This window comes from Larus michahellis, chromosome 4 (genome assembly GCF_964199755.1).
Source record: "Larus michahellis chromosome 4, bLarMic1.1, whole genome shotgun sequence".
Lineage (NCBI taxonomy): Eukaryota > Metazoa > Chordata > Aves > Charadriiformes > Laridae > Larus > Larus michahellis.
In genome coordinates this window covers 12,943,157-12,967,827 of record NC_133899.1, presented here as the reverse complement: position 1 = coordinate 12,967,827, position 24,671 = coordinate 12,943,157, and the positions used below count along the sequence as shown (strand labels likewise).

The following is a 24,671-nucleotide window of genomic DNA, read 5'->3' as shown; positions in this document are numbered from 1 at the left end:
AGAAAATAGAGTCTGCTTTCTTAATTAGTCTTCTTTAAACAAAATATCCTTTCATATGCACTAATAAAGACTAAGGATCATTTCTCTCTTGTTTAAATAACTGCTTGCTGTAGTATAAAATTGTAAGAGACATGATGCAGATCAAGATGCTGGCTTGAAGTGGAGAAGAGGAACAAGCAGTGCAATAATAAGCAGATTTTAATGATTTACTATAAATCAGCATTTTTGCCCTGTCAGTGAGATTGAAGAGGCAGACAGCTCCTCACATGTCTGCCTAGCAAATGTCTTCCTGATGAATCATGTGCTCTGAATCACTGATCACAACATTCAAACAGCACATCCAAATAATGAGGAAAACATATACACAGCATTCTTACGGCTAGTCTAAAACTGCAGGAATATGTGTTTTTAGTGGTGTGGTAGTTAAACCCCTACATTGATACTGTGTCTGTTCAGCAGAGGGTAATATAAGGTTAACTATTGATGCCCTAGCTTTGCTTCCACTCGTTAAACCGACAGTGAAAATCTAATCTTTACATACTCTGCAGGAAAAAAGAAGGCAAAACTGGATAACAACGTATTTTTTTTAAATATTTTTTTCAACGGAAAAGTGCATCGTCTTATTGAGAGAAATATTATTGCCATTAATTAGAAAACTACCAAGGCTAGCGTTTTATATACAGGGTAGTTCAGATGACCACTGTTAATAATTTCAGTTGATCACTAAGATAATAGTGGTTATAAAATATTATGCATTGCTTGCCATAATATACACTGATGCTCCTCGCAATCCTGCCAATGCTTTCAGGTAACGAAATAATTGTCATCAAAGTCTCCTGCAGTTGTGGGATATGACTGACTCGAGTTCTCCACAGCAAAGGTCATAGGATTTTAAGGATGACTTGGATACACTGAAGGCTCTGGGGGGTGGATGGGATGTGGTGCAGCCCCAAAAGCCCTGGGAGAATTAAAGAGTGAACTGCAGAGTGGGGTCCAGTCTCAGCCTTTGCAGGCAAACACTCCCACGAGCAGTAACGGGACTTAAAGGCATTAGACAAAACTTCCCGGAGTAAATACGGGAGCTGACCCACCTCTCCCCCTTGGGTTCAGGAAGGCTGATAATTTGCCCGGCAGTAATAACTGTGATAATTGTCGTCCTCACTTACAGGAGATGCTCTGGCGAGGCTTTGGCACGCTGCAGCTGAGTGAGGGTAAGCCCATTTGCAGGTCAGCTCGGAGGACCTCATCCTGCAGCTCACTAACTTGACTCTTTGCGGATAAAATGAGGACTTCAGCTTCCAGCAGTCTCCATCCTTTAACCTTTTATTAACACCATCATTTATTCAGCAAACAGTTATGAAGGAACCTTAGTAGGAACAGTTCGTAGGAACCTTGGATTTAGAGACTGGAAAAAAAAAAAAAGATTATTTCAAATTTTGTTGTGGTGAGCTTTTTAAAGATAGTAACTTGTAATTCTTAGTTTTGTGGACTGTAGCTTTTGCATTTATTACTAATTTTCTGCACTTCTCTAAACGCACAGTTCACATTTAGTTTAAAAACATGTTAGTACCATCTACATACGTAGTATTTGCAGTTCAGGTCATCCTTATGTAGACTTAGCAAAAGGTTTTTCCTGGAGATCCTGCAGATGAGCTGGCACTAGAAATCCACTGATGGTTTTTCCTGCGTGTCCCTGTATCCCGCTGCCCATTGGATGCAGAATCACAACACGTGTTTTTGCAAGAAGCTGCTGTCCATTGTTTGAAGACGTGAAATTCAAAGTCCTCATCTTTTCTGGCTTGTACGCAAGGGAAAGAAATAATAATGGGTTTAAAAAAAAAAAAATGTCAATGTACTTTAAACATAACCATGTCAGGCTCAAAAATGTTTTTCAAAAGCATATCCATTTGTTTAATTTGAATAAGAACATACTTAATTTCATGGTCATTTGGTTAAAGCAGTTATTTTTATTAATGTGTTATTGAGCTGGAAGCTGAGGGCACTGGTCAGTTTGCTACTGTATAACTCACTCGCTTGGAGAATGAAGTCTCGCAGTACAAAGGGGAAAACTCGTATGTGCTATTTAGGAATCACAATGGTATATTTGATCTGTGTTCTTATTTTATTCAAAGTAAGGAAGGGGAAAAAAAAAAACCCAAAACGCTCAGACTGCTGATTTCTGCAGAAAAAATCTGCAAATGAACTGTTCTATTAGCACAAATGTACAAAAGTCTTTAGAACCTCTCTCTTCAAAAGCATAATTAGGTATTTATTTCAGACATACTAACATCTTTGCAGTAGCTAATAAGATGCAGCCCATTTGAATATTAATATAATAAATGATTAAATTAAACAGCAAGATTCAGACTCAGAAATAGCCTTTATAGGTCCCAGGGGGTCACTAAAACTGTATTCCATTTCTTCCTACAGTTAACATAGTACAAGGGACATGAATGCGTAAAGCAATATTTGTCTTATGAAACATGGAGTTTTATATTGTGCTATTCAGTTTTATTACTCCACAGTTTGAAGCTGAGGCCTGTGATGAAGTCACCATGCTGGGACCCAACAGCAACTCTTCCTGTTTCAGTGCTTTTTGGCATCAAAGTGACGCATGGTTGCTTTGGCAGAGGCAAACCTAGTGGCAGGCTACATATAAATAGGTTAACAATGTTGGCATGGGATAAACTAATAACAACACATGCAAAAAAAAAAGTCATTGTAAAGTAAACAGGTGAGGAATTTTTCATCTGTACATTATTATGTATTTATTATTAATAATATGCACCCAATAACGTGCAGAATTAATATCAACAGCACGAGGATGATAGGTTGGGCTTATTTTTTCCCCTGTACACCAGATAAAAGAAAAATAGGCAAAGTAGGCAATTATAATTGGCCATTATTCCAATAAAGGTGTTTCCCTTCTCAAATTAGTCCATGAAAACTGCACACTATCCAAATCCCATGAACCTGAGAGGTGTTAATAAACATCTGGTCATGGTTTTTGCTTAATTAGCAATCCTTAGTTTGGACTGAAGTCTGTTTATGTAAAACAAAACACACGTATGCGTGCGCACACACACATTCTTTCCCCCCGCCTTCCTCCCCCCAACAACAATAACAAAAAAAAGAGAGGTTTTTGTGAGCCACAGCCCCTCAGCAGCCCAAATCGGCTTCTTGTAAGTGCTCGGTGGGAGAATTGGATTTTTAAGTCTTATCATTTGTCAACGCAGCAGAATAAAATGAAAGCTATTTGGATTTGTCTGTTTCTGTTCATTTTACCAGACTAATGTCACCTCAATCAGACCTACAAAATCCCCGTATTTTATTGGAAACAAAATTACCATTTTTAAATGCAAAAAAGAAATGGCATACTTACTATAGGTTACTGAAAAATGCCATTTTATTATTCTTCGCATCTAAAATCTTACAGCACCATCTCTCTAAGGAGCAGCATTGGCAGGGAGGTAATGGATAAACATGCAACTGGGCTTGCAAGACTATACTGTCTAAATTAGATAAAAGAAAAGTAGGAAGAAAACTCCAAGATAAGTGGTACAAAGTAAATCAAAACAAATCATCTTACCAAACTTTATTCGCATCTGATACCATTTTTAGAAATTAAGGTCAGTTTTGTGGAACTAATAGGGAGTTACACCTATATATCTTGGGCACCATGACAATGCTTGAGAGGAAGATTTATACACTATGGTTGCAGATGCAGAAGAAAGATATGAGAGATCAAATGGAAGTGCATGATAACAAATGAAAAATGGTCCCCACAGCCCATAAATTAATTGAGAAAAGAAGGTTGTCATTATTTGAACATGCTTTAAAATAAGGTATGGGGTCCAGATGGCAGAGAATAGATAGGCCAACAAAGTTTGAGTAATTGATGACTTAAAAATAAAACAAGATCTTAAAGAAATGAATCACGTTGGGAGAGTTAGAGGAGGAATATTAGATGAAAAAGCACAAAAACTCCTCGAAACTTCAGAGCAAAAATCAAAGTATAGGAAAACAGACACATTTTTTCGTGAAGGATCTAAATAAATGTAAGTAATAAATATTTCAGGCAGCAATTGTATCCCCATTAAGGACACTTTTCTATTGTCATTTCATTAACCTATTCAGCTTTGTTTTCCACGATTTTATTTCTTTTTTCTGTGGTCTAAGTTTTTTTTTAGGAATGAACTGAAGGAAATTAGCAAAGACTGTGCTATAAAAATCACAATTACCACTTCTGCTCCCATCACTGTTGTTAGCTCATAAGGTCAGCGCACAGAGCCCTTTGGTAAGCAGTGACACGCTTTCCAGAGCTTATTGTCTGCATTTACAGTAGCCGATTTCCAGCAACCCAGCTTGTTGGGCTGGTTAAACCCAAACCCTTCCTTCCTTCGTTTCAGGTTAGCAGGGTCAGGCAGGTCGGGGAAGAAGTGACAACACTCCCACAGGTTTTATTCTGGGGGTTTTTTTTCCCCCTTGTTTTTCTCCCCCTTTCTCTCTTCTTATTCTTTGGTGCCGCACTGAGGGGGTGGGAGCACATCCCTTTAAACAGTACTTCAGTATTATGCAATGCCAGGTAATAAATACATAAACTATGTACAATCTTATTATTTTTGCCTTCGAAATTTCACCCATCTATCCACAGGGGAGATGAAAACATCTGTATGGGAGAGGGTGAGTGTGTCTGCAAGGGGTGGGGGGTGTGTGTATATATGTGTTCACATATGTATCTGCACTCTGTGTGTGTGTGTGTGTGTGTGAGAGCACGCGTATGCATGTGTGCATTTTCCATATTTATCGCTTTTCAGTACATTAGAGCATTTAGTACTTTGGAAGGCACTCATCCAAACAGAGCTCCATGTAAATGCACTGTGTACAAGCCAAGAAAGAACGGCTCCAGGCTGATAGAAACCTCAGAAGTATGTTAAATCATAGTACTCAACTGTTCCTCATTAGAACACTCCTCATTTCTTCTTTTTTTTCCTTCCACTTAAAAAAAAAATAATTTTTCCTCAAAGCCACTTACTTCGATGCTGCACTCTAGGAGCATATTATGAATATTCAGATCGAAAATAGAGAACCATCTAATAACGTGGAACACAAAGGAGCCCTGAAATGTATTCAGCCTCTTATTTACATTGTTATGAGAGATATTGCATTATCAAACAATGGCTCCATTCCACACTGTATCCGTTACCCCTCGCATTAGGCTCCTTGGGAACTTATTATTGATGACAAAAATGCATCTAATGAGAGACTGCAGACTCGCTAAATGTATAGGTAAGCTATATTGCCTATAAGAAAGATAGCCCTAAAGGAAAAAACATCAAAGCCCGAGAGCTGATTTGTTCAGAAGTGCAACTGAGATGGGAAGAAAAGCAAACTTGGGGACCTTCCCATCATCGCGCACAATGATGTCATTAAGGTACATTAATCTCAAAAAAGATATATACAGGGAAACTAAAACGTGACCTTCGGTGCGGAAGGCAAGCAAAAAGGCTTGAAAATATTCAGAAGGCAGAAATATACAGGCAACAAACATTTCAGGGGAAAGATAGTTGCCAGCAGGATTGATTTGAATACTCAAACCGGTGATTTATTTTTCATGCTTCTCATAAAAAGAAGAGAGCCTTTTTTTTTTTTCCCCTCCTCTCCCCCTCGCTCGCGCGTTCCCAGATGGTAGGAAGGATGGGCTGAGGCTCGCCGTGCCCATTGAGCAATGGCTGCCCTTTCACAGACACCACAAATGAATGCAGGATGCTGGATAGACCAATTCAAACCCTTTACCAGGACTATATCAAAAAAAATGGAATAACCCACGTTCTTTGCATTTGTAACAGAAAAGAAGGAAAAAGGACAATTTCATTAAAAGTCCAGCCTCTGTAAAGAGAATGTTAAATAGTTTCATACCCAAAATCCAAACTGCTTTGAATGCAAGTGCTGCTTTGCCCTTAACCGAAATGAAATTTCGCAAATCCGGCTATACATAGAGAAAGAAAATGAAAGACAAAATATTTACTCATGGACTCAATAGTGTCCTTTTTAAAAGGGAGGGGGTTAACTATTGATTTTTTAACAATACATATTTAGCATATTTCACATGATCCATTACATTCCTTAGAACCATTAAGATGCAGTTTACATGATTTATTCAGAATAAGGTCCACTTTTAGCTATATTTAAGTCTCCTATTTGTTATTTAACATGTGTTTAATGTTTTCTGTCCCTGCTGTGCACAGCTGCAAGCTGCTATTTTTTGGCAATTTTTGTGACTGTGAAGTGATTTGTGTCTTTGAATCTCACCTTTCTATTCTACGGCCTGCTGTTTTGATTTTTTTCTAAACTTTAAGAAATAAGTTGCAGTGCATTATGACCTTTACTTCACTTCATGGAAGTAAACAAGAAGTCTAAAGGCCTATAAAAAAAATCATGGCAGGTATCCTTATGGGGCAGATACAAGGACACATATGCAATTGATTTAGCATTTTGTGACACTGTAATTCAAAGCAGTTTACGAAAAACCTTCTAAAAATCCAGTAATGACATAGGAACTAGTAATTGAGTGCTGGCAAACACTTCACTCACCACTTACAGTCTAGGCATATAAATCCTCCATGGCAGCGAATCTTCCATATTGTACGACTTCATTAAGATTATTTCAGCTGGTTTCAATTAGAGGAAATCTGACCGGAAAATAAGTTGTTATTATTGTACAATATATTTAAAATATCCTATTTATTTTTACAGTCATAAAGCAAACAGAGCATGATGTTGAAGTGCAACAGATAGATACAAAAACGATTGCGGGGACTTTTGTGGCAAAAGAATGGGTATGGTATAAGGATCCTGGTGTTCCAATTGGCTTCCTGGATATAAAACTTTAGAAAAGCAATAATAATAGATGATGGCAAAGCATGACAGCTGTGCCAGTGTCGTTGGTTTGGGTTGGTTTTTCTTTTTGGCATTAGATGGGACTTTCCAAAACACGGGTATGAGCAGAAGTTTGCTGAAACGCAATGAATTCATCTCCAGTCACAGTATCTCTGTGCCGGTGTGACAAACCCCGTGCCCCACACAGGGGACCCACGTACCTGCATGCTACAGTCGCTCCTGGACCTGAAGCCTTTGCTGACCTCAGTGTGTCATACTGCACCTCGGCGGTCCTGGAGACAGTGCCGGACCCGAGCCCCAGCCAGCCCCAATCCCAGCCAGCCCCAAGCCCAACCATCCCCAAGCCCAGCCAGCCCCGACCCTGACCAGCCCCAATCCCAGCCAGCCCCAATCCCAGCCAGCCCCGATCCCCTGCAGCTTTCCCCACGGAGCAGCTGCTCATGATGGGAGCCCCAGTGGCCACATATCAGCGTGGCAATAAGAGGCACCACAAAGGACTGAACGACCTGATATTCACCCCTACGTCCCAAAGTCCTTCAGCTTGAGGAGGCATGCTTACAGACACAGCAGCACGGCTACCTAGTCTGCTTATGGCTTTTCATCCCAAGGTTGGCAGCCGTGCCGCCCTGGAGGAGCTCAGCCTGCAGCAGTCAGCACAGACTCCCTCGCCTCTTCATCCGCTGTTTTTCCTTTGGCCACCTCTTGATTTCGAGGAAATGAATCAGTATCTCTCCTGCAAATTAGAATCTACGTATAATTCATGGGCAATGAATGTGCAATGTTCATATAATGATCTAAAAAGGCAGTTAGCAGTGCATAATGCATATGCTGGTACATATTCCTCTTTTTATGTGGAGTAAAATGGGAGTGCTTTGTGGTGTGCTGAAATCTCAGAGATGCGTGCCGGTGAGTCACTCTCTTTTTTTTGGAAGGTTCATATTCCACATCACCAGTAAATATAAGGAAAGTGAAACACTATTGGGTGTACTGGGGACATTTGTTGTCACTCTTTATGATATCTCTGGATAATTTCAATGTCTATCAAACTGCTACTTTAATTGATAGGAAAGCATTTCCCCCTAACAATTTTAAGCAAATATAGTAGGTAAAAATGTCTGTGTCAATTTGAATACATTTACCTGTAAGTGGCAAACTTAGTAACTTCATTTATCTGATTTTAATGAAAATGGAAAATGCACTGCTATATGACTTTAAAAAAAAAAAAGTAAAATATACCGGTTATTACTGTTTGATATATGTTCCCCATCCTTTTATAGGATCTATAAGAGAAAGCCATGTTGAAACAGTTTAATGCAATGCCTTTAACTTATCTAAACCACATTCAACTGACTGCACTGGGAAAATTGAATCTTTTCCTCACAATCTTAGTGACATGAAAAATATATAATACAGTAAATGATTAATGCAGTTATAAACTATACCTGAGATAAGATTTAAGTATTCATATTTCTATCATGTTAATACAACACGATAAACCCATGAAGCAAACTTGACCATAGCATTTGTTATTCTGTCCAGTGTTCAATTATTCTTTGTCCAAATACAATTTAGGAGCTTGCTAGAATACATTCTCCGGGTACGAAGCATTATGTGCTACAGCGAGATAATCAAAGCAGTGGTCAGCAACTGTAGACCTTGATCCAGTATACTCAGAGCTGCAAAATAAAAGGGAGCCCAGAGTATAACCACATGTAGGTTTTTATTTTGGTTGCCCAACGTATGCCGTTTACACGCAAAAGCATTCTTTTTCTTTGCTTTCCTAACATTTCACTCAAAGCTTGATATTTTCAGGTAACCTAAATTGATGTAATCACAGATGTGCTTAGCAAGTACCAAAGCAATTTCAAACCACGTTTCTTTAATAACCAACCTCTTCTTCTAATTTGTGCAGTAAGGGTCGAATTCTGCCTGTAGGAAACACACGTATACAATTCCGAATGATACCAAAAGAAAAACTGAGCCCACAGTGATGACCACTTTGATGTTTTGATGGGCATTTTATTACAAGGATCTTGTGCCTCCATGTAAATAATAACCAATTGTAGTGTAGACAGGCAGTGTGCCTAGAAGGGAAAGCACAAAGCTGGGAGACAGGATGGGAAAGCTGGGGATCTGTCTCAGCCAGTATCCTTGCAGCAGGTTACTTGAGGTCTCAACTTTCCCTTTTGCAAAATGAGCATAAAACTTCATTTTCAAAGGTGCATTTATACCCTTGAATAAAAGGTGAGATGATAAATTTGAAATTAGATCAGATATAATAAATAAAGTGATGTAGGTATTCTACAAGTTTAACCCAGCTTTGTGCAAGGGGCTGGAGTAGATGACATCTAGAGGTGCCATCCAACCTAAATTATGGTACGATTCAATGACTGCAGCCCTTGGCCGCATTGCTTTTAAAGTACCTGCCACCCCGAGCCCTGTTCCCACAGCTCCATCCCACACCCTCCGTGTACACGGACCCTCCAGATGAATGTCATGCTGTGGTGACCCACTTTAACCAGCGTGTAGGTTGGAGTCTCCTCAGGGCCTGCTGAAAACTCCCTACATCTCTCTGAAAGGTTGGTGGTTTCCAAGCTGAATTGGTGGTAAAAGCTAGAGGTTCCTTTAAGAGTTACTCAGGAAATAATGCTGAAGATGGTCAGGATTTAATAATGAAAAAAAAATATTTTTTTTTGTCAACACGTTCATAGAGAAATTAAATTGCCAAGAGTTTTTCTGTTTTATTTGCCCCCCAACTCAGCTGTCAGCTGAAGGGCTTTTGATGAAAACATATTTTTGAAATGAGCATAGAAGCCAGCTGGGACGGCCAGGCAAGGCCCTTTGCTAAGCTAATCTGTCACTGACTAAGGTTTGGATGGGCAAGCATTCAGGATGATCTGACGTTTGCCTAGCTTTCAGAACAGCAGGTAAGCTTAATAGCCGTATTTTAAATAATACTGCTAAACTATATCACATTGCAGCTATGCCCTGTAATCAAAAGGGAAAAAAACCCAAGGAGCTGACAGAATTAGAATAGAATACAATACACCTCTCTGGATGGAGTTATTTTATTTTCCCAAAAGGAGCCACAAGCTCTTCTTTAATTAAATAGGCCTTAAGAACACAAACGGCATCAAAAATGATAAGCAGAAATGAAATACTTCCCAGTACTTGTTTAAAATTTGAGTAAGCTGTAATAATTCTTTATTTCCATGACACTAATTTTATGGGCTCGTTCACTTTCTATTTGATCAAGAACTTCTGCATATAATAGTTACCAGCATCTCAAACAAGAAATCATGTATTATTGTATATATACACCAGGATACTTACTGTTGTAGTGGTAATACTAGTAACGGGACACTTTTACTTAAGAATAAAAAAGCTGACACAATTGGGCAGCCCTAGCAGATAGACACCATTATTGCTCTGATAAAACTCTGTGCAATATGCAGCTGTTTAATTAGGTATTGGCATAAGCATTTGCCTCTATAAGCACTGATAGTAAGTCCATTTGCATTTCTCTGTAGGTACTTTCATGTATATATGTAAATCTGACCTGCAATAAATATTTAATTTCTTTCAAGCTTTCCTGATTTACTTTCATGCCTGTTGCAAAACTTCCAGAAACACAAATGGTTTCCTTTCATGAGCAAGATACATCAAGTGTCTTCCTTTTTGTAGCACATTTACATTTTTCAGGTTTCCTAGGTTGGTTTGTGCTACTCTTAGTGATGCAAACTTGAATAGAGACTTAATGTCCTCACAGCAATCTTACAACAACTTCAAAACATGCCTATAGTAATCCTATTATCACACAAGCTTGCAATGACAAAATGATCTCAGTGCAAGTCTGCAGTGACCCTCTGGAAGGCAATACCATTATAATGTGAGATTATACAGGTAAAATGAATTCAGTGAAAACACACACTGTGTTTGAATTGCAGTGTGGAGCCCTGACGAAATGATAAAATCAAGTTCACCTTTATGCTACATTATGTTTATGTTAAATGCAAGGATAAGATGGGAGGAGCTGTGCTCAAAAAACGTGTAGCAAGAGTGGTGTAAAATACAAAGGGGTTCAAGTAGGCGCAGAATGAAAGTCCAAGCAGTTTGCAGAAAAGAGCTCAACAGATTTGTTCACTTGTGGTCATTCTAGGAGGGGGGCAGTGGTAATCCTGATACGCCGGAAGCTGCCCAGCAGGCCAGGTACCCACCCAGCGATGGAGCCCAACGCCTCTGCTCCGCTACCCAGGCGTGTCACCTCCCCGTCTCTGGCCACCCAAGGCACCTTCCTCAGCACCTGTGAAGAGCCCTTATCCTAAGCCATTTTAAGCCTTCCAACAACAACACATTAATGATTACTGTTTATCATGCCTTTTGACATTCGAAAGGGCAATGCAAAATCAGCACTGAATTCATTAATTTATTAATTAAAAGAGAGGAGAGGAATATATTAGCAGCCTCTAGAAATGGTCATGCAGAAGTGCACCCTCCATACAACTCTCTGGCCCTCACCTCCTCCTGCACGAGCAGAACAGAGCCAAAGGTTGGGGCCCCATTCAGTGACTTCGGTCAAGGATGCAGGGATCTTTCCGCATGGAAACAGAGATGCTTCTCTACCCCAACTTATATTTTTATCCAGCTTAACACTGCTATCATGACACCACCGGCACACAGTAAATTAACAGGGGTATGCGGTCGCTGCTGACAGAAAAGGAGATTTTGCTGGGCTGGCTGGCAACACGAATGGGCGAGGAGAGCCTCCAGCCTTCGCAGTGCCGGCGCCCCTGGAGAGCTACTCCAGCTTCGAAGGGCTCTTTGTCAGATGTGTAGGAAACACAAGTGTACGGTGCAATATTTTGGCCAGCGATGGGTGGAATCAGTCTCACACAGCATTAAATATGTAATTTTTATCTTGCCTAGATATCTTGCCAGGTATCTAGCCTACACTAGTCGCTAAACTACATTTTTTTTTATAATCTTTAGAGACTATAAATCCAACTCATTTGACCAATGCTAAGACTCTGTCTTAGCACAAACCGCCCTGTTTCACTCCGCTGACTTTAAAGGGTAACTAGCTCAGACTTAATTGTCTAACTTTTAGACATCAAAGTCAAGGAAGATGAATATTATCTACCCACTATTCCAGGGATGTCAAAATGAAATGAGCAAAAAATAAGGAGAGACTAGTCAAACTATTTCCCTTTTTGATAATTAGGAACTGTAAGATGTTTACTTACAGAATATGCTTTTCAGAAGTAACTTAAATAGATCTGTGAAGCTGACAACTATTGCAGATGTTTTGTATCTACATCTGTAGGGATTTCATAACACTTATTAAAAACCTTCACACATCTAGCTTGGGAAAGCCCTTCTGGATGAAAAGGTGGTTTCCAGGGACAGCCTGCTCACTTTAAACTTTTCTAATACTTTTTGCGTTGGAAAGTATGATATTTCTGCTTTGAACTTCAGCTGTCTATGTAGTCTTGAAGTAAACAGAGAGGGAGAGTCCATAAACCTTAATAGCAGAGTAGAGAATGGTCTCGTATCGGTGGTGTCGTACGTGGGGTGAGCCATTGCAAGTCCCCCACAGTCTGTTTTACAGGTAACGGTTGTCTGAGAGACTCCAGGAGAGTTCCCTGTGTGTCATTAGCCCCTCTGAAGGGAAGATGGATTGGAGGTATTTTAAGGAGCGTGGCTCAAGACATGACAGATTCAAGTTTGTAAACACCAGGCCAAACAAAGTCCCAGTTCCTCACATCCCAGTGATTTTCCCAGCCAACCAACACACAGCAATAAGAGAAAATCAAGGAAAGCTTTCCTATGTTATTGCTTTTACAAGTGTCTCAAAGTGATTGACAGCGTTCATATTCTCATTATGGCATCTGCAGATAATGAGGTATCTAGGCACAGGAATATCCACTGCTTGAGCATGCCAGGAATATTATCACTGACGTTTGAGCAAAAACATTGCAATTCCACACAATACCTCTACATCTTAGAAACGTCAAAACACAGCCAGATGCTGGAGCCATGGCAGCTGAAATCACATGGGTTAGCTGGTATCTCTTGAAAGAATTATTATAGATGTAAGGTACCTATTTAGCCAGTCAGGATTGTGGGTTTTAATTCTGCAGATAAGAGCAGCCTCCCCCCTGAATTTAAAGACTCTCTCCCCTTTCTCCTTTTGAAATCTTCATAATTTTCTGTAAACAAGGCTCAAGAACTGTCTCAAGTGCTGTGAGGAAGAACTTTCTGAGCTATATGGCAGTCAAACCAAACTTGCTTTGAGGGAAGGCTGCGGAAAACGTGCAGTCTCAGACAGCTGAGATGGTTCTGTGACTGATGGCTCAGGTCTAACTCTGCCACCGACCTACTGGAGTGTGACCTTTGGAATGTTACTTTGCCACAGCGATGCTCGCCTGCCACTGGTGCACATCATCTAGTTAGCTGTCAGCCTCCGAGCCAAGTGTCCTTCACCCTGAGTCTGAGATGGAAGGCGGGGGCGGGGGGCAGACCGGCAGGTACTAACCACACGGGACTGTGGCTGGACCGCAGGAGGTGGCTACAGGTTCAGCTTCTAAATACAATAAGGTAATGAACAGTGTTTGAAATCTGGAAAATAGGCACAGAAACTCCTTTAAAATTCTGTTACTGGGGGGCATGGAGGTCATGTGTAGGAAAAGCTGCCTGCTGGGGACATCTGCTGGGTCCCAGGCACAGGGGCACTGAGTGAGCAAGCTGCTCTACTCTCCACCAGTGAAAACGCTCTGAATATGTGAGAGGTTTACACTGAATTATCAATGGAGCAATGCTGGAAATGCATGTCTTCTTCCTTCCCTTCCTCCGTCCCTTCGCAGTAGAGATGAAGAGGGCACTGCCAACACCAACTCCTCCCTTTCCCCTTGCATTGTCCAAAATGCTGATGCTGGGACGTGTGCCTTTATCAACTTTACCTTCCCCATTACTAACGAGCATTTTATTGCCTTGGCAGGATTTCCAAATCTTTTTCTTGTATTTCAACACAGGTCCGGAATGGGTGGCCTTAGGATAGGAAGCAAGCACTGCGTTTCCTTAAGAGGAACAGGTGTCTTCAGCCTGAAAGCAAGCAAGCAGGCCTTCACACATAGAACACAAAGAAAGGATGTCTCCACGTGTCTTTGTAATGTCTTTGGACATTACAACTGCTTTTTTTCCCCCCCACCATGCTTCCACTGTTTGACCCTTGTCCCAGCTAAAAGCACAAGGCATGTTAGGTGCAAACTAATATTCTCAGTCCTGCTGCTGCAATAGCCAGTGATCCACAACAGCCTTGTAGTCATACAGCCTGCGTGGGGATGCCTCTGAGCAAACACAGGGAGATTTGCAGAAGGCCTTCATTCAAAACCAGACAGAGTATGCGTAGGGTCAACATACAGCATTCATTGTTACGCCTTCCTTCTAAAGAAATTGTTTCTCCAGCTGGATGTCAAAACTTCAGTCAAATGCCCTGTGGAGATGAAGTGCTTTAAAAAAATCACCTTGGCTAAAAAGATAGTAAAAGAGCTAAGACTGATCACTATCCCTTGGCGTCACCCATAAGCTAAATTGCAGCAGGTGTACTGAAATGAAAATGTACACCAGTACATTAGAGTTTGTACTCATTTAAAAGATTTCTTATGAAAAAAAAATCGGTATTAAAAACTCTAAACCTTTCTTAGATATCAATACAAAAAAATCTCACAGCAATAGGTTATTAAATCCACGTCATATTGCATTCTAAGTTATTTTTGTGCCAAAAATCTGAAAAATTACCAAGTGTCCAAATGAAAACTACAGAAAGATTTATAATATTTGGGAAATAAATGCAATGTGCTCAGACAGGTCAGACAATGGCCTGAGATGTAATAGTTTGCTAAATACTAAATAAACCCTCTTTAATCATGACAATTTGAAGGTCATGTGGTTAGGACACCTTGTGAAATGTGAGAAGTTTCAGTTCAATGTGTTGCTCCAGCACAGCCTCCAAGTGCGACTCTGGTCATACCGTTTACCCTCCATTTCCAATCTGCAGACTGGAAATGTGACTCCCTTCACACTCTCTTGGCCCGGCTGCTCTAATGAGGCAGCGGCTGCACTCCCTCCACACATAGCACGGCTGATCCTGATGTTGGTGAGGTCTCCATTTCCAGCTGCAATGCAGAAAATAACTAATAAAATGAGGGAGTAGTTTTTTTCAGAATTACAGGAGAATTCAGTCAAACAAATACCAGAAGCATGAATCAATTAAATTTCTAGCACCAGTCTGGAAATGTACTATACTTCTGTTAGAATTGGTCTACCTTATGAAAATAATAAATCCTACATTTTCATGAGGGTTTTTTTTTTTTTCCTTCCTCCATGTGCTTAGAGATTTCTTAGTATGCTTTGTCACCAAGCGCCACACCAAATGTTGAGCCCTTTCTTCAGGTTGCAGATAAAAGGGAAGAAAATAATGATGTCTCATAATGACAGCTGTCGGAGGGATTTGTGGGAATCAAAAAGCTTTCTGGAAAACCCAGCATACAAAATGCTTGACCCAGTTGTCATTACTTCTGCCTGGCCTGGCCAGGCTCGTACACCAGGAGCCTACTCCTGCGCTGGCTGATGCGGAGGCAGTGTGGGACAGGCGGTGAGAGACAGAGCAGGGCAGCTGCAAATGAAAATCACCCTGGGGAGGGTTACAACTAGATAAAGTTTTCGACAATAAGATTCCAGAGACTGCTGACTGGAGAAAAGCTCAATATTTTAGTCTCAGTACAAATTTGCTTCAATCTTATACAACTCCCATGCAGCAGCATCCACAGCTGCATGCTGTAAACAACAAACAAATCTATTTCCATCAGCCCTGCTGATGCTATGAGAAAAGTGCCTGAGCATAAGACATGCACAGATGTAGAGTCTCACCTGAGCCTAGCGCTGCCCTCCATTTGGCCCCTCTAACTTAATATCGTTGTTACAAAGCTATTGGTCTCCTGGTAGCGAGCTGGCTCAATGCAGAGCCTCTTCTTCCAGCTAATCTGACAACTCCGATCCAAGAAGCATCAAGGGCCCAATTAAGAAGACACATCTTATCAAGGAGCTTATTTTGCATAACAGAATACAAATGACGAATAAAAATTTAATGTTTAATAACTTAGTACAAAGAGGGCTGTTGATATAGAATGCCTGGAATTTTTATGGCGGCTGTCAGACTTGTGATAAAACTGTTATATAGGAACACTTGGCAAAAAACAGCGTAGAATTTTTCAGTAATGGTGTGTGCATGATATTGCATTAATTCTTGATAGGAAAGTAACTGTAAGCCTGGGAATCAGCCAGTTTGAGTTTCACTGTAAGATGATTTTTTTTTTTGAAGGACATCTAAATACATTTTAATGAAGAGTTAGCTGAAAGGATAGTTGGTACTTCATAAATGCATTTGTGTGTTTGCTGAAGTCCAGAAATTATAGGCAAATGATCATAATCCCTCTGGGTTCAGAATAACTTTGTCAAATTCAGTGATGTGGCTGCAGTTCGCTGTAACCATCACTAATGGATAGTAGGGAGTATGCTTAAAGAGGAAGGAGAGGTTATCTATAAGGCTTTGCCCTTGCTGGAAAGGGGCATTTCTTCGATTTACTTACTCTGTATGGAACAGTTGAACACGGATGTAGCTCTTTTCTGACTTTGAAGATCATAATCTGGAGGAAAGCTTGGCTTGCCTTTGTTCTTACAATTGCAATTTATATATTAGAAGTCCTTCATGCTAATAAAAAAAAAAAAAAAAATTATTTTTGTGCTTTAAGTTCTGATACAAAATCAGTACTTCAAACAGCAGGTATGCATTCTATTATCAAAGAATTATTGCAGGCTCTGTAACTAGCATGTTCTGTAAATATGTCAATACCAATCAGGAAAAAAAAAGTGTTCAGATTTTCTTTTAATCATTTTCACAAAGCTGATGCTCTTTCACAGGTTTAGAATGCTCGCATCATATTCTGATGAATTTGCCATATATCTTTAGCATTTTTGTAAAAAAAAATAAATCTAAATATCTAAGTGTAGAAATTAAGTCATTTTTACCAGTACGCTTAAAATAAAGTGTCCATTAAATAATGCTAAACTAATGCTGAATTAGAGTGGAACTCTTTTAGAAGTACATATCACATCCACATGAATACTAAATGAATTTCTTATTCATTCGATTCTATTGTATTAGTGTTATTGCAATGAATACTAAATGAATTCCTAATGATTGGATACTTAAAATAAAGTGTTACCCCTTTACAATAGTCATCAAACTTTAAGGACAAATTGAGATTAAAAAAAATTATGTACTGTTGGGAAAAAAAAAAGGTTGAACTGTATAGTTCAGACTATTGAAAAGTATAATTTATCTGATGATGCTAATATTCAGATGCAGTCTTACATTAGAATTAACACTACAGGAGTGGACCCTTATACAGAGGATTTGTTGCAGAAATAAAATCTATCGGTAACAGTTTCATTGTTCCATCATTATGAACTCATTTGGTATTCACTGTAATAGCACTGATCGTAATGAATTTGTTTGATATTCATGTGGCTCTCACATGCATTAACATAGGCTTTCTGTTGTAATTCAACATCCAACAAGCATTAGTTAATGCAGACTTTGGATTAGGCATGGACCAGTATTCTGCAACTGGAGTTTCCTTTCAGTTTACGCGCAGTTAAAGGACATTTTTATCTGTCTAATTCCTGGCTCTTTTTTTTCTCTGATACATTGTTTTTAAGCTGGAAAGCCTCCTAAAAGATCCCACATTGCCTTTTCATACGAACATAGGTGTGTGCCATCTTATATCTCAGGCAGCAAGCCAGAATGCCAGAATTTTATCACCCAGGCACATTACCTCATTATCCCCTTGGCAATAGTGGCTTTGGCACAGCTTGGAGCTGGCAGGGTACTAAGGGAGCAAGAAATCCTGACTCCCGGTATTAAATGGATTTTGTCGCTTTAGGTTCGGAAATGCCAATACTTCCTGAGTATTGGATAATATTTATTTGGCAAAATGAACTCCTGCCCTCGCAGTATCTTCCTCAGAGGAAATAACTCCATGGCAAAAAAGCAGGGTAAATCTTTGGAAAGTTTTCATAACGGAGGGAACTCAGCCAGGTTTTCAGCAGGTTTGACTCACTTGAAATTTTTGGAGTATTCCTCAGTCGAAGCTTGACTAATGCAGGCTCTGGTGTGATTCAGCCTCAGTCAGGGTGTTAGACTGCGTTTCTCCATTGTGCCTCATGGTAATTATTCCTATTATATCTTCAAGAGATTATAGATGAGCGATAGATGAACTGCAATAACTATTAACAAGAATTATAGCAATTTTTATGCATAAGTGTTCAAAACACCAGGGGCCATGCACTCAGGTAATACACATGGATTTAGATCACGTAATCAATTCGATTGCAGTAATTGGTAACATGAAATTATGGAGTCAGGTGATCTGCTGATGCTATCAGCACTGCTGCTGCAACCCAAAGTGTTTTCAAAATACTGTCTCCATTTCATTTCAGTCTCTCACAAAGGAGGTTTTCCTTTGGTTTTTCCTGATGGCTTTACGCAAAAAATTTCTTCCTCCCACACAACCCCACTTTCCCCCATCCTTCTCCCCACAACAGCCTCCAACTAAAAGACTGGATTTTATCCCTCCTTGGTACATGGAGCTCCTCTTTGAGGGGCTGGAGGTGTGAGGAGACCAGGAGGGCTCCAGAATAGACCCACTGGCTCCCAGAAACCTGGCAGGAGAGCTACAAATCCTTCTCAGAAATATCCTGTAAGGCTGACCTTGGGACTTGGGGAAGGTCAGGTTCCCACCTGCTCTCTTTGGGAAGCAGAGGTGGGTCTGCAACAGGCTCCTCACTCCACTCTCCTTTTTGGCAGGACATCGGCAGAGCCCGGTCCAACCCAGAGGTGGAGCAGCTGTTTGGGATGGCTGTACCAGATGCCCAAAATGGTCAGGCTCAGTAGAACTGAAACTGAGAGCACAATTAGGAAAATACATGCATTAAATACAGTGATGGATGCTCAACGCCTGGTAGCAGAACACAGCCCTCTCCTGCTGGGGAACCGCTATGCGAGGGTGGAGGCAGCACCGAAGTTGACCCCAGGAGACGACCAGGATGGGTCACAGGGAGAGAGAAGGAGCTGCCTGACAGCAGCCCTCCACCAGGTGGGAAAGACTAGAATTATAAGGAAGACCTGCCTTGGGTGAGTAATTGGAGACCGTCTCTTTACTTCAAAAAGTCATGGTCTAGTTGAGCCATGCAGCAGTGCCCACAACGACGGACTGCTCTGACCAGTAATGGCTGTGAGGGGTCCTCTTCCCTTATGATTTAGCTTCCCTTTTGACTTGCAGGCAAGGCAAAATTTGTCAGAGCTCCTGGAAGCCCTAATAGATGTAAACACTGTTTAATTAATATGATTTATGATATAATTGCACCACTGTGCTTGAGCCTTTAAGGGAGTTCCATTTCCAATGTTTCTTCCTAAAAGGGATTTCAGGTAAAACTTTGTGAGGGGAGGCAGTGCTGCCGCGGGGGGTGCAAGACGTGTCTGCAAACGATACACCAACCTCCATGTCACCCATCTAACGACAGACTCATTCACCATTTAAGCAAAGATATTTAAGTGTATTATTATTCCTCTTTTACCTACAAATGTTGTTTTATATAGAGAAATTTGAGGCTCAGCTGCACTAGAAAATGCACTTTTGTTTTGTTCTGTTTAGGACAGAGGACTGTCTCACAGGACTATGGAAAACATGTCTTTTTCTTTTCTTTCATTTTATTTGCCTCACTGAAAAAATATCTGGTTTAGTTCTTTCTGAGCCAAGACTAAAGATGATAATTTTTTTCCTGAGTTTCTAAGGAAAACATATTTTATATTTTTTTAGTATAAAGTATGCTTATAATTAGCTGATATACATGAATTAATGTCTTGTGGTATAGAAGCACACAGAAAGGATGTAAGTAACCAGCTACTTTATACCATATATCACGACCAAGCACAAAGTTTGGCTGCATTTAATGGAAAAAAATGGTGGGGAGCGTTGCCCGGCCACTGCAGAATACCTGTGATAATGTACTTGCATCACTTCACAGTTAAACTAAAGCAAACGTATGTCATTGCTGTGTGTGCCGTAACACCTGGGCACAATAGAATGAATTCATGGACTGTGCACCCATAAATCTTCATTTCCTAGTTTTGTGGGTTTGTCAGGCCTTTAAAGTTATTTAACACGCTTTTTGCAGTGATAGATAGGTACTGAGAGTGTTATAAATACTAACTTGTGTCTGAAAGTTAGGCTGTGAAGCTATCACCCAGGCTTATGGTGTCTGTGGTTTTATATCCAGCTAACAAGTCACTTTCATGAGTCGGGACATCATCTGGGGTCTATGAATGTGTAAGAACCAACAGTTACTGTATGTATGTTAGGTGCTGTTTGATTCATATATACAACATTTCTTCCAGAAAAAAAAAGCATAGTAAGAGTGTTCCTTGCTTTAGTTTTAAAAATAAAGACCGTAGACCTTGCTAGTGTCTGGCCTATCAGGAATTCATAATGAAAACGAATGTTCATTTTTTCTTTAAAAGTGTCTCAAGCTAAATGATACTGACGCTTTCAATTTTTAACATCATAATCAATAAAGGCTGCTTATGCACACTTTGCAAAACCATCAGTTTAGAAGTTTGAAAAAAAAATCTGCATATGGCTGCAGCTTGCTGACTGCAAAGCTCTAGCACTAAATCTTCTGAGTTAAAGTTTTACTGGTGTGTTATGAGTAAAAATGCCTTGTCAGCCATCTGCCAGTTTTTCTCCTAACATCCATATTTTCAACCCTTGCTAAACATTGGGAGCATTTGGCCACAAGAGGCCAGCTCTACAATTAAACAGCCGAGTTCTGCAGCAGAAGCAAGGGCATGTCAAAATAGAACTGTCTGTTATTAATTTTAAAAGTCCATAAAGGAAAGCTATGACCCTGTCAGGGTGATGGACTGGCAGTTAAATGTATTATAAACTGTTAACTCTCAGAGACACAAAAGAAAAGGAAAAGAAAAACAATGCAGCAGTGTCAAAAGCTTCAATAAATGCTAATCATGGCAGATTAATCAGCCTCTAATTCCACTGATCCAAAAAGGTTAGAGAGTCAATTGTGTAAAATTAGCTCTTTCTCATGTGTCCCTTTGCATTTGGAGAATCTGTCTGTTCATTTGCATCTTTTGCCAATGTTTACGAAGAATTCAGTTCATTAGCTCTTAAACATAAAATCAGACACTGGAAGGGGGATTCATTGCCTTTTCCTGCTTAAAGTAGTACTTAAAGCAAATAGCATTGCTACAGTGTACATTTATAGATTCTATCAAGCAGCATTAATTACTGTATGTCTCATATCTAGAAACCTTCTTTTCATAGGAAAGTTTTCATGTGAAGTGTTCTATTTAGTGTTGTAAGGAGGGCTTTTTTGATGGGTTAAGATAAAATGTTTAATCACAAGACTGAAATGAGACAAATGGCAAACCGGAGCTGCTAGACCTTAGTAGAGTACATACTACAGAGAGCTCCCAGAAGTATGCGCACTATCTGCTTTGGGAAATACCTGCTTTAACCTGCATTTGAAAATCCTGCAACTTGCCAAAGAGAATGGCAGTTCAAATGAATGACTATGCAGAACACAAGAAAGCCTGAGGAAGGATTGTTTAATGGCAAATAAAGCGGGAGATGAGAAGACATATTAGCTGGCGCTGTTTGAAGTGTACGTAACTGAACTCAGGACCAGACAGGACTCACCTGCTTTCCTTACAAAGCCGGCGTTCAGACAGGATTCATTCATCATGCGATGACGTTTGACTGCTGGACTGAGTGTTGAGGTCTCACACCGCTATGACTCAAGTTACTTGGGGAGTGCCTTAGAGCTAAGAAATGCAAGAATGGAGACCCTGATTTCATAATATACCTCCAAGCTTTAGCGACCATGGCTTCCCTTTTTAGAGAAATGTGGTGGTCAGCTGAGGGGAACCTCAAAGGAATACATCCATACACATGGTCTCCTAATGCTCAGTTTGCCTGGACTGCCTCCACTAGGATGAAATTTGTGACTGATTTCTCATTCCCTGGAGAAAATAAAAAAAAATTTAAAAAAAAGATGTTTCTTCCCCACACCAAACAGATCACGTGATTTAACAGAAATCCAGGAATTTACCACCCATTTGCTCCCCCACACTTCCTGGAAGCACACTCACATTGAGGTCTCTGCCAGAACTGTACCTGAAAGCCATTTCCCCAGACAGAGATAGGAGGATGTAGGAGGTCTGTTCATCTCCCAGCTTACCTCCTTTTTGGGCTGGCCTCCCTGGGCGGGTCAGAGCTTCCTCCTCAGTGAAGCACCCAGGGAAGGTCTCCATGTCACCTGCACAAAGAAGAGAAGCAGCAAAAGGCTATTTCTACCACCTTTCCACAGGGACTGGTCCCTGACTGTGAAATCCCGCAGCAACTGAGGATCGACACCAATCTCTCTGCAAAAGTGCAAGGTGTTGCCTTTGGCTTGGCCCTCGCTGACATAAACACATAGCAATGTACCTATATATTATTAAAAAGTTTCAAAGCAAAACACTCTCTCAACAGATGCATTGGGGAAGAGGATAAAAGAACAAACAGGAGCCAGATGTTTGCCCCATTCCTTCATGAACTACTGAAGGGAGCTGAGCTGCACGGGATAGGAGTCTCTGCAGAGACTGGAGCTACGCGAGGTGCTGTGGGGTATCGCTGCCCCACACTGTCACAGGGACACATGCATATCAAGCATCTCTCTCGCCTTGAATGGCACTGCTTTGTCTCATCTCACAAAAAACTTGGCGGGGTTTTCAGGGTTCAGCCCATTTTCTCTGGATTGTGGCAAGTCTTGGGGCATTTATTCTGTAGAGAAATAGGGTAAAGTACCCGTATGAAGAATCACACCACCATGGGCGGGGGTGGGACTGCTTCCATTAGATGCCCTAGTTTGTTTAAGGATAATTTGGATATTTGTATACCATGTTTCAGTACACAATGTAAGTGTGCCTTTTGGTCAAAGGCTCTTTACTGGGGCTTTGTATGTTTGCTCCCTGTTGAAATGCCATATTTGCTCAAGAAATACTCTTGATTTGAGGTAAGTTTTATTTCTGGACACACTCAATCCAAAACATGAAATTAAAACTTAGTGAGAGGGACCTTTATGGGAAGAGAAAATATAGTTACATATGTTCGATATACATGGCTCTAATTTTAAAAAATGACCCATGACGAATCTAGCTTAAAATATGAAAATATAATATTAAGTTTAAAAGATAATTCTGAGGCGGTAAAACAGAAAAACACAAAAATTATTTTAAAAGGAATGTAAAGTAAGTATATATGGCACAGTGCAATGAATGGACTGTCAGCAGTATTTCTTTGTGTGTGTATCTTTTGTATTGCAGTGAACTGTGCAACAGCAAGATTTGAATATTCTGAATCTGCCATCTCCCTCTTCTGTCAATCAGATCCTTCCAATTTTGAACATGCCAGGATGAACTATGTTGACTTCTTTGGCACAAAAAAGTGAATCCAGTGAAATTCATATATTCAATGGTTTCATGAAAATGAGAAAAGTCTGTCTATTTGCTAGAACAGCTTTGGGCTAGTTTTGAATGGCTGCATTTCATCTCTGCATTTTCCCTCCCCACAACTGTTATGATTTGAAAAGTGCCCAAGGCCAGGGGCTTGTAGGCCCAAGTCCACTGAAATTAATTGTAATTGGGAAAAAAAGGCCTTTTGCCTAAGCCAGTCATATTATACTTTCCCATCTGACCACTTCTTTTCCATTGATGGATATAGTTTACTCTACCAAATCATTTCTTTTTTTGCAAGTGAAGCTAATTTAATTCCACCCGAAAATATATCAGACAGCTTCTGGCACCTATTCCTGTCTCAGAAGCACTCTAAATGCTCAGGTCTACATAAAGTTCTGCAGCATACAATTGCTCTTGCTTCTGCAAAGTTTTTGCTTTAATAATAGCAACAGACAAGTTAAAATCCTTCTCTTTTGGACTGAACAGAGTGTATATTTTCCTGCTGTAGGTGTGCCACCACCTCCTACTCCTGCTCCTGCACTGAAATAGGGCTGTACACAGGTTGTAGAGGGCAGAAGACTTCTGCAATTCTAGCCGTTTTTGCTGGCATTCTGCCATCTGAAGTTGTCATGAGGCCAACCAAAGCAAGATGGAGTTACCCCTGCACAATTGCATGTTCACACTCTAAATCTAAGCTTCCCAAAAGTTTTCTGATGTCTGGATTAACAAGGGGCGTATTTGTCCTGTTAAGAACCAGCAAAGCTCAGCTCCACTTTTCAAAAGGACTAACGCTGAGTTCAGATTTGTTAAGATCCCCCAGCTAAATGCACCCTCACAGATGCTTCATCCTTCCCAATGCTGTAAAGCAGATTATCCTGGTAACAGTAAGACATTGATTTGATAAGCGTAGAGCTAGGAGAAACTTTTTGAACTGGTGTAGTTGAGGATGGCAATAAGACTTGAAATTTCTAGTTTCAGTCACTGATTGGTTTTTCGTCTGTCAAGATGATTTTTAAAGTCTTAAGACCTTGTTTGAATTCAGATTGAAGTGGGGTCATGTCCAGTCGACATCTGAACAGAGTATGTCCAAAAAATACTCGGGTGCTGCAGGAAGTGGGGAGAGTGATTCAAGAGGTCT

The 24,671-nt window shown here is 40.3% G+C and overlaps 1 long non-coding RNA gene across 2 annotated transcripts; it reads right to left on the bottom strand.

Moving 5' to 3' along the window:
- Positions 1-609: 609 nt before the first annotated feature.
- LOC141743144 (uncharacterized) lies at positions 610-22,402 on the bottom strand. Of its 2 annotated transcripts, XR_012586964.1 has the most exons (9): positions 22,276-22,402; positions 21,735-22,057; positions 18,761-18,921; positions 18,081-18,205; positions 16,548-16,669; positions 7,460-7,633; positions 6,602-6,692; positions 1,582-1,794; positions 610-1,405 (listed from the first exon to the last, which is right to left on the bottom strand). It is a non-coding gene; the product is annotated as an uncharacterized LOC141743144 (long non-coding RNA). The 2 variants fall into 2 exon arrangements; XR_012586963.1 differs by lacking the exon at positions 22,276-22,402 and having other exon boundaries at positions 21,735-22,180.
- Between the last annotated feature and the right edge of the window lie 2,269 nt (positions 22,403-24,671).